This window comes from Oncorhynchus mykiss, chromosome 16 (genome assembly GCF_013265735.2).
Source record: "Oncorhynchus mykiss isolate Arlee chromosome 16, USDA_OmykA_1.1, whole genome shotgun sequence".
Classification (NCBI taxonomy): Eukaryota; Metazoa; Chordata; class Actinopteri; order Salmoniformes; family Salmonidae; genus Oncorhynchus; species Oncorhynchus mykiss.
In genome coordinates, this window is record NC_048580.1 from 54664802 (window position 1) to 54675852 (window position 11051).

The window sequence follows — 11051 nt, forward strand, 5'->3', positions numbered from 1 at the left end:
TTTGAGAGAAATAAGCTTTTGTGTGTATGAAACATTTCTGGGATATTTTATTTCAGTTCCTGAAACATGGGACCAACACTTCACATGTTGCATTTATATTGTTGTTCAGTATAGATGGTCATCCTACCAGAGCCTTTGATTCTCATTCTATGTTTATGAGGGCAGAATTATAATACAGTCTTTTGATATGAGTGAGGCTGATCAGCTTCCATGAATAACAATTACTGACGGTTTAGAATGCCAACTGAACTGAATGTCCATGTTAGTCTTGTTTTATCAATCATTGCATATGGAATGCCTGTCTCCTAGACCCCTGTATCAATTTAGGAGACATGTATTTTTACATAATCTGTATGTCCATGATGTGCACTTATATCAGATCTCAACTATGCAGAGGCACAACATGATGGCAGTAAGTGACATCATTTGACATTTGCCCAAAATGGCCATAGTGAGCAAATGCATGAAGAAGCCTGTGTCTGGCTGCAGTCTTCAGCTTGCTTCCGGAGAAGAAGCAAGCCCCCCCCCCCCCCCCCACCCCCCTCTTGTGCACAGATCAAGGAGCAGTGTTGCTTGGAGGAACAGGGGAGCAGGGAGACATAGGAATGCAGGAGCCTCAAGGAAAGGAGGGGGCAATTAATTCTACAACATCCCTCTAAGTGTTTTTTCTCCCTGTAGACATTTTGGGTTTCTTTTGTTTCCACTTTCTCCTTCAGTCTCGAGCTACAGTTCTGTTGTTAAGACAACCAGAATGAATGGCTGGCGACTTGTTGGTTTGTAATTCCTGTCTGTCCTCATGGAAGGGCTAGTGTAACAGGGCACCACCACACATCCAAACACACAAACAAACGGGGTATTACAGACACACACACCTCATCATGGACACTCACACACACATATGCTCTGCAGCCTCTGACGTTCAATACCTGACTGTCTCAGTCTGTCTCACTCTACTTTATTTTTTGTAGAATGAAAGTGCTTTTTGGCGGTATTTGAATGAGAGTGAAAATACCCTATTCAGCTTCTATGACCCTTTATTAACACGCGTCTCTAGAGCTGCACAAAGCCCCTCGAATGGAGGATGTCTCGTGCTCAGGTATGATGTCCCCTTTCATTCCCCGTGCTCGCCATTCATTGGCTCCCCGGCGCTGGGGGGCTTTTGTTCTCCCCCTCCCCACTCCCTCTCTGTCTGAGCGAGTGAATGGAAATACGCACAGATGTGCTCAAACTTCTCCTGCGCTGTCGCGCAACGGCCAGGCTAGCCTGTGTGTGGTGTCCTCTAACTGGTGGTTAAAAAGATGCGATAGCCTATCCACCTGCCGATGCCACTCTAGCCGGCGGTCTATTGCCGTGGTTCACCGGTGACCAGTCCAAGGGTAGTAGCTGTTCTCGAGGTGCAGACGGCAGCCGGGAAAGCAGATGTTCTTTTCAGGAGGCGAGACCTTGATCCCCGGCGTCATGGAATGGATGATGCAGCTCAGTGAACCCACATTCCCTTCACTATCGTATCTCAACTCGTCTGCAGTCTAAAAATTACAGAGGCCGAAGGAGTTTATTTTTTTATTAAGGTTAGGGTAGGTAGCCTGTGCCGTTTATCACTAGGTTATATTGCACCTGCTTTCAACTGCTCGCTATGGTTATGGAAATCTCTACTGGTAGGATATTATTAATTTGTTCAGGATGAATTTTCTATTTTCATTTAGCCTACCACTTAGGCCTATGTAGCTTTTACAAATCACATGTTGATCTATAAAAGGTGAACTGATGTGTGATTTTGTTGATCTAGAATAAAACATAGATTTTGTCATTTGTTTCATAACACGCATATGGCTGGGATCCAAGGACCCCTGTCGATGTTTCTTGCTTTATTTAAAGAAACATATAATGACGACGCTTGGCATTATTTGATTTCATAGTCATTGAGAGAGCTTCATTCTTGATCTGATTCAATGGTGAATATATGCCACTGCATTTTCTCTTGAGAAAGGAGGCTGAGGGCAACGGGGCCACCAGAGGCAGTCACAGACAGCGAGAGTTAAAACAATTACTACTTTCACCTGCAAACGGCCAGACATCTCGGAGAACGCGTCAACTTACGACAGGACAACAGGTGCCTCTGCGCACCACGACGGACACAGAACTGGCATTGCGCAGCGGGGTAGCAGTGAGAGAAGACACCGTTTCCTCTTACCTGGTGTGAAAACGGAAAAGGTTATACGTGCTTGGGCTTTTGATTTAAAAATATAAAAAGGTGTTGAATAAAGTCGTGGGGGAAACTTAGCCCGCTCCGAAGTGGATTCATCTACACCTGTACCTTTCCTTACCACTAGGTGCAGCGCGGCACCATACCTGCTATAATAGTGTAGTTACTACTCCACTCCTGTATGTGTGTGTGTGTGTACACTGTTTGTGTAGCTGTAACCTGTGTGTAAGTTATGGGTAGTTTATAGTCTGCTCAGAGTGCCCACTGCACTGTATGGCTTTTTATTCCTATCTGACTGCGTTGAGGGTTCATATAGGGATGGAAGCCATGCAGTGCGCTGGGCTCATATCACGCTGGACCACAGAAGAGGACCACGGATACAATGCCCCCAGTGCTCACCCCCCTCTCCCCTCAACTTCCTCTCCCCTCCCCATGATGATCTGTGTCCTACTGCATCAAGACTGTCTGGAAATGTGTCTCTCTTATCAGTTCACAGACAGCTCCCTGAAGTGACATAATACCTCCAGGCTCCATCATCACCCAGATGTACATCCACAACAAGAAAACATTGTGTGTGTTTGTCCATGAGGAGGTGTGTGTATATGTGTGTGTCTGTGCCACCTTATTAAATACAGAGCTATATGTTTATATATCCCCCTCTGCAGCTTGTTATGGTCTAATCTCACATGTTGATTTTGAGAGATGATTGTGGTTTGGCCAATGTACAATCACAACAATATCAGTCACTGACAAGTAACGTGAATAGATGGCATGTCTTGTGACTAGACTCAAACATGTCAGAGTGAGATATATATAGAGTGATATCGAAGGGGTGAGAGGGTGGTGCATCTGGCTGTTTTATAGAACAAGTGTTAAGAGTGATGACATTTACCCCTTCCTGTGCCCTCACACACACATATCGTTGGAGTCAACCAGTTTATCTCGCCTTTGGATTTTCCTGGTGCAGACCATAAATGCAAAACCCTTTCTGCCAGTTAGCACAATACTGCCACACCCAGTAATGCACAGTGCACTGCATTTTAGACTTAGTTGTTCTTATCACAGAGTTCGTCAAATCACCACTACATATTACAATCATGTGCACTGAGTGAATTTAACAAATATTAGATCTACCTACACTAGTCTGGAACTTGTAGCCTACTAACCACTAGTACCCTAAGGTCTCTATGGGTTGGCTTATCGGTATCTGTCTCCCAGACACACAGTCTCCTCCCACCCAGTCTCTCCCCAAAAGAAACTCAGATCAGAACACAACCAAAAGTAATATATGGACTATTTTACAACCATTTTACCACTAATCTGAGTTTTGATGTGAAGGGCACTGCTGCCTGTAGGCCATCTATGTTTCTCTCTCTAGGGAGTACTGATGGCACAGCGGAAGTGGATGCGGATATAACGTTTTCTGAAACCCACCCACAACAATCGCCGCACATTGATGGGATTTGATTAATCTGGACCGGGAACTCGTATAGGCTTGTTTTGCACCGGTTATTTGGTGTTTCATTAGGATCCCCATTAGTTGTTGCAAAAGCAGCAGCTACTCTTCCTGGGGTCCACACAAAACATAATATGGAATGACATAATACAGAACATAATTTAGACCGGGTAAAAATGGATTGCATTCGGTTTGGAACCTGGCTGCCTCCCGGGCGTGAACCAGGTGCAGGTTGACATTTATTGCCATGAGTCTTGTCCTGGAGGCAGCACTGAGCGATTTCCCATTCGATAGGCCAGCTGTAAAGTCAAAATGGCTATATTGTTAGAATGAATGCATTTAAAATATATATATATTTTTGGTCGCAATTTAAGATTAGGGTTATCAGTGTGGTTAAGGTTACACGTAACGGGACATAGACCGGTGTGCTGCGGCTCGGTATAATCGAATCTGCCCACTGTATTATGAAATGCTCGGAAAAGTTGTGAAAATAATCACGGTTTCTCGCACGTTTACACAACTCCACCTGTGCATGGGAAACGCAGTCATTCGTGAGTCTGTAATACTGTAAAAAGAACACAATTAATGTTGGACCAGTGAGCCTCACAGGAGGTTGGTGACACCTCCTGTGATGACGGACTCGTTGTAATGGCTGGAGCGGAATCGTGGAATGAGTTCGCCGAACACATGGTTTCCATTCCGTTTCCATGTGTTTGATGCCATTTCCAATCGTTCTATCCATTATTATGAGCCGTCCCCCCCTCAGCAGCCTCCGTTGCCATTGCCAAGCGCAAAGAATGTACAGGCACACCATTGAAGACCGATACAAAGAAGCTGAAGCAGGTTGCAAAATACATAGCTGGCGGACTAAGAGCCCAAAAGACCAAGGTATTGGTACATTTAGCCAACTAGTTACAACACTCGGCTAGCTAGCTAACACTGCGGAAATACTGATAGGAAACATCCATGGAAAAATCTGCTCGGTATCTTGCCATTTAGCTAAGTTAGGCTACATTGTGACACTGACAACATAACATATCAAATGTTTGGCTGCCAGTTACATGTAAAATGCAGACTTATAATGTTGCAGTTGCATCTCTCTGAGTCTGACCGCATGACTTCAATAACTCCTGCTTCAAACGTGTCACTGATGCGTTTTAATGGGCTAGCATCTGTCAGATACATGTTTTCACAGATTGTATGCAGGTGCATAGTTTTGCAAGGTTACCATTGTGGATCAACTATCTGTCAGTAAACATGGCTGCATATAGGAACGTGTTTTACAATTGATTTACATTTATTTTTGGTTAATTCTGTGCAGAATTAAACTGTAATAGTTATTTACCACACAACTATCATATAACCGTAGCCATATTCATGAACTGGCCTCCTTCCTCAAAATGTTTTTATAGGGCTTTAAACAGAGATTTTAGGGTAGGCAGCCATTATGTTGAGAAACGAAGGTTTTGTCTACTTTATGGTGTGGCACAAAAACAAATCAGTGGACTAGTGAAAGTCTTTCTCTCACTCTCATCTTACAATGACCCATCTCTCCACCCCCTCAGAGAATGGAAACTGAGAAAGTTCAAAGAAAGGCCAAGCCCACAACTACAGTAGGGGACAACCAACACAAGTAAATTCTTCCACAAGGCTCCAGTGAAAGAGGATCCTACTGACATGACTCCTGAGAGTGATATCATCCCTCCTTTTATGAGAGCTAGGATATACATGTATACAGTAAAGCCTGGGGGGAAAAGAAGAGGAAGATGTTGAGGACAGTGTGGAAGATGAGAAAGGAATGAGCACTAGTTTTGCTTGTACAGTGTTTGTTTACATCACATGTAGATTAGTGTTCTCTATATGTAGGCCTATGATGGCTCCGGTCCTTACTCTGTGTGTGTGGCCATGTGATATTGTCGTCTGTCTTCAGAGCTGGCTGAGCCCTTAGGTCCAGTGGAGCCGGTAGAGCCCTGCCCTCAGCCTGTGGAGACAGAGATTGAGACCCTTGACAACATCCGCAAAAAGCTGAAAAGTTGAGAGATGGTGGAAGATACCGTCTGTGTATTTGTGTGTACTCCTTTGGAAAATCAAGTGTTCCACCATAGATAATACTATCAGAGACTAGGATAATTGTTTATTTTTCCAAGATGGAAATATTAATCAATCAATCACCATGACAACTCTGGTGGTAAACCACATGACTCCAGGGAGAAGAGGAAGGCAGAGTTTGAGACCTACCTGCGACACGATGAACCGCTTCAACAAAGATGTGGTGGAGGACACACACACAAGGTGAGCACACATGCACACCCACACAGGCCATGTGGAGGTCCTTACACCACATGTTATCTCACAGACTGTCATGCTGCGTTCACCTGATAACAGAATGACTGTCGTCCATTTTTCGCCTTAACATGTTCTCTTCTCATCTGAATACTGTATTTTTACGATATCGATTCTTAACATCTCTCCCATAGGTCCACCTCGAGTCTTTTAGCCAATGGGATGTTCCGGAATTGGTCGTGTATTGAACCTGCTGCCCACCCACTTTACCATGGTGGCCAAGGAACACATTGACACTAACTACCCCTCTGGCCTGCTCAACTGGCAAGAAGGGCCTTCAATGTGTGTGTGTGACTTTAACTGTGTGGAAACCTATTTCTCTGCTTATTCCTGAACTATGTTTACCCTTAACCTGACTCATTTAATCATACCTGGCTATGTTGTTAAGTCTATATGTTGTTCTTTGTACTTTATCCTGTTTGATGTCATCCTTCTCTCCAGGTTTGGGGAAATGTTCATGCTCAACCCAGATCTTCCCTGTGAGTAGAGGCTGGGACCACAGGCCGTGCTGAAGAGGAGGCTGGGCAGCCTCACTGCTAAAGACCACCAGGAAATGACACTTGAGTGACATGTATCCAAATTGAAGGCACCTTGCAGAAACTTTTGTGCATGTTCGTCTGTTGCATATTCTTTTTTTCGCTGCGAATGGAGTATGTTTCTGAGGGAGGACCATATTCTTTTGAACAACTTGGGCTCTTATGGTATGACTTGTTCTCTCTAGACATAAATCAGGCCCAACTTGGTTTGGCTTGATGGTACTCAACTGAAGCCTGTTTCCTTTGTCTTACCTGCATGATGCAACTTTGACCTCTGACCCCTGTGCTTGTCTGTTTCCATCAGCTGTTTCTGTTGGTGCTTAGGTTGTTGCAGCTCTTGTCGACTGCTGCTCTCTCTGCAGCCCCTGTCACTGAAGCCCCCCCATCAGCCAAGGGTACTGAAGGCTTTTGGGTCGTTCTACGAAATGTGTGCATTTTGCATCCCTTTGATATTTTTAAGTAGAAATTGTGCACCAATATTTGATTTTAAAAGCCTTTTATATTACATGACGTGCCCTTTAATAGAGACCACATGGAGTATTCAATAAATCTGTTTTTTTTTACATGAATAAAGACTTGCTAAAGTGCTAAAATCCCGCATTTTGATGTGTCCCTCCGTGCACCCTCTGTGAATCTAGGAAGATTTTAACCCACTTAATCCCAACATTTTGATGTGTCCCTCCGTGCACCCTCTGTGAATCTAGGAAGATTTTAACCCACTTAATCCCAACATTTTGATGTGTCCCTCCGTGCACCTTCTGTGAATCTAGGAAGATTTTAACCCACTTAATCCCAACATTTTGATGTGTCCCTCCGTGCACCCTCTGTGAATCTAGGAAGATTTTAACCCACTTAATCCCAACATTTTGATGTGTCCCTCCGTGCACCCTCTGTGAATCTAGGAAGATTTTAACCCACTTAATCCCAACATTTTGATGTGTCCCTCCGTGCACCCTCTGTGCATCTAGGAAGATTTTAACCCACTTAATCCCAACATTTTGATGTGTCCCTCCATGCACCCTCTGTGAATCTAGGAAGATTTTAACCCACTTAATCCCAACATTTCTCCAAGTTGTTGCCATTATTGTAAAGCCATAGTTATTTTGTTGCTTTGACAGTCATTTCTTGAGCTTAATATTTATTTAATCTGATTAGTGATTGATTTACATCTGTCCCTCATTTTAAGGTCAACTGTGAACTGAACTCTCATTTTAATGTGGTGAAGCTATTCCTTTTAAAATATTTTTTAAACATCTAATAGTCAAACCATAGTGTAAAAGCAGGTGAGCTGGTTCTACCCTTTTTTGGGGGGGAACCATGTTCTGATGTTTTGTGGTGGGAAAATGAGCAGGTCGAACATAACAACCCTGTGTTACCCATAGATAGACAGGCTAGAAATGTTTTAACGATTCCATTTTTTGGGTGAAACTTAGTTTCAATTTCCCCTCCCTGTTGCACACAACAATCTTCCATTCCCCCTGGTCCCAATGGGATTTATATCTGTTTTAACGTTAAATAGTCAACCCGTTAATTTATTTGGTACTTAATAGGCACATACTATAATATTTTTACATTTTTGAGATGGGAACACATTTATTTATGAAGTTGAATATGTGCTCTTAATGATAAAATTAGGTGGAATCAAAAGTTACTACTCAAAAGGTATCCAATTTGTGGAACAAACCTTTTATTTATTAGTGTGCTTATGTTCATTGCAGTTGTATGTACAGTGCCTTGCGAAAGTATTCGGCCCCCTTGAACTTTGCGACCTTTTGCCACATTTCAGGCTTCAAACATAAAGATATAAAACTGTATTTTTTTGTGAAGAATCAACAACAAGTGGGACACAATCATGAAGTGGAACGACATTTATTGGATATTTCTAACTTTTTTAACAAATCAAAAACTGAAAAATTGGGCGTGCAAAATTCAGCCCCTTTACTTTCAGTGCAGCAAACTCTCTCCAGAAGTTCAGTGAGAATCTCTGAATGATCCAATGTTGACCTAAATGACTAATGATGATAAATACAATCCACCTGTGTGTAATCAAGTCTCCGTATAAATGCACCTGCACTGTGATAGTCTCAGAGGTCCGTTAAAAGCGTAGAGAGCATCATGAAGAACAAGGAACACACCAGGCAGGTCCGAGATACTGTTGTGAAGAAGTTTAAAGCCGGATTTGGATACAAAAATATTTCCCAAGCTTTAAACATCCCAAGGAGCACTGCAAGGGATAATATTGAAATGGAAGGAGTATCAGACCACTGCAAATCTACCAAGACCTGGCCGTCCCTCTAAACTTTCAGCTCATACAAGGAGAAGACTGATCAGAGATGCAGCCAAGAGGCCCATGATCACTCTGGATGAACTGCAGAGATCTACAGCTGAGGTGGGAGACTCTGTCCATAGGACAACAATCAGTTGTATATTGCACAAATCTGGCCTTTATGGAAGAGTGGCAAGAAGAAAGCCATTTCTTAAAGATATCCATAAAAAGTGTAGTTTAAAGTTTGCCACAAGCCACCTGGGAGACACACCAAACATGTGGAAGAAGGTGCTCTGGTCAGATGAAACCAAAATTGAACTTTTTGGCAACAATGCAAGACGTTATGTTTGGCGTAAAAGCAACACAGCTCATCACCCTGAACACACCATCCCCACTGTCAAACATGGTGGTGGCAGCATCATGGTTTGGGCCTGCTTTTCTTCAGCAGGGACAGGGAAGATGGTTAAAATTGATGGGAAGATGGATGGAGCCAAATACAGGACCGTTCTGGAAGAAAACCTGATGGAGTCTGCAAAAGACCTGAGACTGGGACGGAGATTTGTCTTCCAACAAGACAATAATCCAAAACATAAAGCAAAATCTACAATGGAATGGTTCAAAAATAAACATATCCAGGTGTTAGAATGGCCAAGTCAAAGTCCAGACCTGAATCCAATCGAGAATCTGTGGAAAGAACTGAAAACTGCTGTTCACAAATGCTCTCCATCCAACCTCACTGAGCTCGAGCTGTTTTGCAAGGAGGAATGGGAAAAAATGTCAGTCTCTCGATGTGCAAAACTGATAGAGACATACCCCAAGCGACTTACAGCTGTAATCGCAGCAAAAGGTGGCGCTACAAAGTATTAACTTAAGGGGGCTGAATAATTTTGCACGCCCAATTTTTCAGTTTTTGATTTGTTAAAAAAGTTTGAAATATCCAATAAATGTCGTTCCACTTCATGATTGTGTCCCACTTGTTGTTGATTCTTCACAAAAAAATACAGTTTTATATCTTTATGTTTGAAGCCTGAAATGTGGCAAAAGGTCGCAAAATTCAAGGGGGCCGAATACTTTCGCAAGGCACTGTATACCCTTGTTATAGTTCATATGCTCTGTGTGTGTCCTTATCTGATCCAAATCTCTTCCTCATAGCAAGGCAGCCTCAGGTAGCCTGCCTGGAAAGAGTCCCTTGCAGAATAAACCTCCCAAAGAGATCCCCTCAGAGCCCAAGGTCTCCCCAGGGACCAAGAGACCTTAGGGGGGAAGGGCAAGAGAGGAGGGAAGAAGGCAAAAAAGAAAGAGTCAGGGGAGACTGAGACAGGTTTTTCAGTGGGACAGAAACCCAGTAACTCCCAAGTGCCGCAGCATAGCCTTGAAGGTGAGTTAGAAAGCGAGCAGTGAAAGGGAGGGACCCAGTGACGGGGAGGAGTTACAGCTGACCAATGAGGATGACATCGAGGCATCTGAGGAGCCAAAGCCATCAGGGCCAAGAAAGGGAAAGGAGGCAAGAGTTCAGCTTCATAGAGAAGAAGTAGTGGAGGCAAGAAGAAAGTGAAGAGGGGGATGAGGATTGGGAGGGAGATGGGGGAGAAGGGGATGAAGCCGGCCAGGAGGAAGGGTGAAGACGAGTGGTTGAAGGTCTACCTGGAGAAGACTGGGTGCTGGTTGTGTGTGGGTGGGGCACCCACTGTTCTCCAAGCAGGCCATGTAGCCCATAAGCTACGTGGTAGTTGTGGATGGAGACAGTCACATGAAGGATCTGGGCAGCAAGTACGACCCCACCTGAATGACCTTCACCAGAAAGGTGGAAGACCAAGAGATCCAGAGATATAGTAGAAAGAGGTGAGTTATAGTGTGTCTGAATGTGTTTGTGAAAACACAATTAGCTCAAAGCTCACCTTTTGTAACCGCCACTCTTATTGTACAGTTGTATTTAAATAAATGCATATTTTATGCAATTAATCCTCTTTATAGAGGTGTCTTTTTTAAACATATACTACAGTGTAGTACAGACAATGTTTGTTATGTTAGTGCTGCTCATATTTTGTTCACATGTATCTTGTGTGTCTTTTCCAGAAGCAGGAAAAGAGAGCCCTGTCTAGCTGGACTCTGCTGGTGAAGGCCCTGCTGATCAGGGAGACACTCCAGCGGTGCTATGGGAAGAAAGGCCCAACAGCCGGGGGAGGACTGGACCAACTGAAGGGCCAGAATGGGGACAGGGTCTGTCGTCTGAAGGGGAGGGGGATG

At 43.7% G+C, this 11051-nt stretch overlaps 1 long non-coding RNA gene across 5 annotated transcripts; it reads left to right on the forward strand.

The window, feature by feature from the left end:
- Positions 1-2801: 2801 nt before the first annotated feature.
- Positions 2802-7956, forward strand: LOC110492314. 5 transcript variants are annotated; one of them, XR_005036550.1, is made up of 5 exons: positions 2802-4547; positions 5225-5558; positions 5592-5951; positions 6137-6288; positions 6444-7956. It is a non-coding gene; the product is annotated as an uncharacterized LOC110492314 (long non-coding RNA). The 5 variants fall into 5 exon arrangements; XR_005036546.1 differs by having other exon boundaries at positions 2804-4547; positions 6137-6284; XR_005036549.1 differs by having other exon boundaries at positions 2805-4547; positions 5225-5292; positions 5590-5951; positions 6137-6284.
- The last annotated feature ends 3095 nt before the right edge of the window (positions 7957-11051 follow it).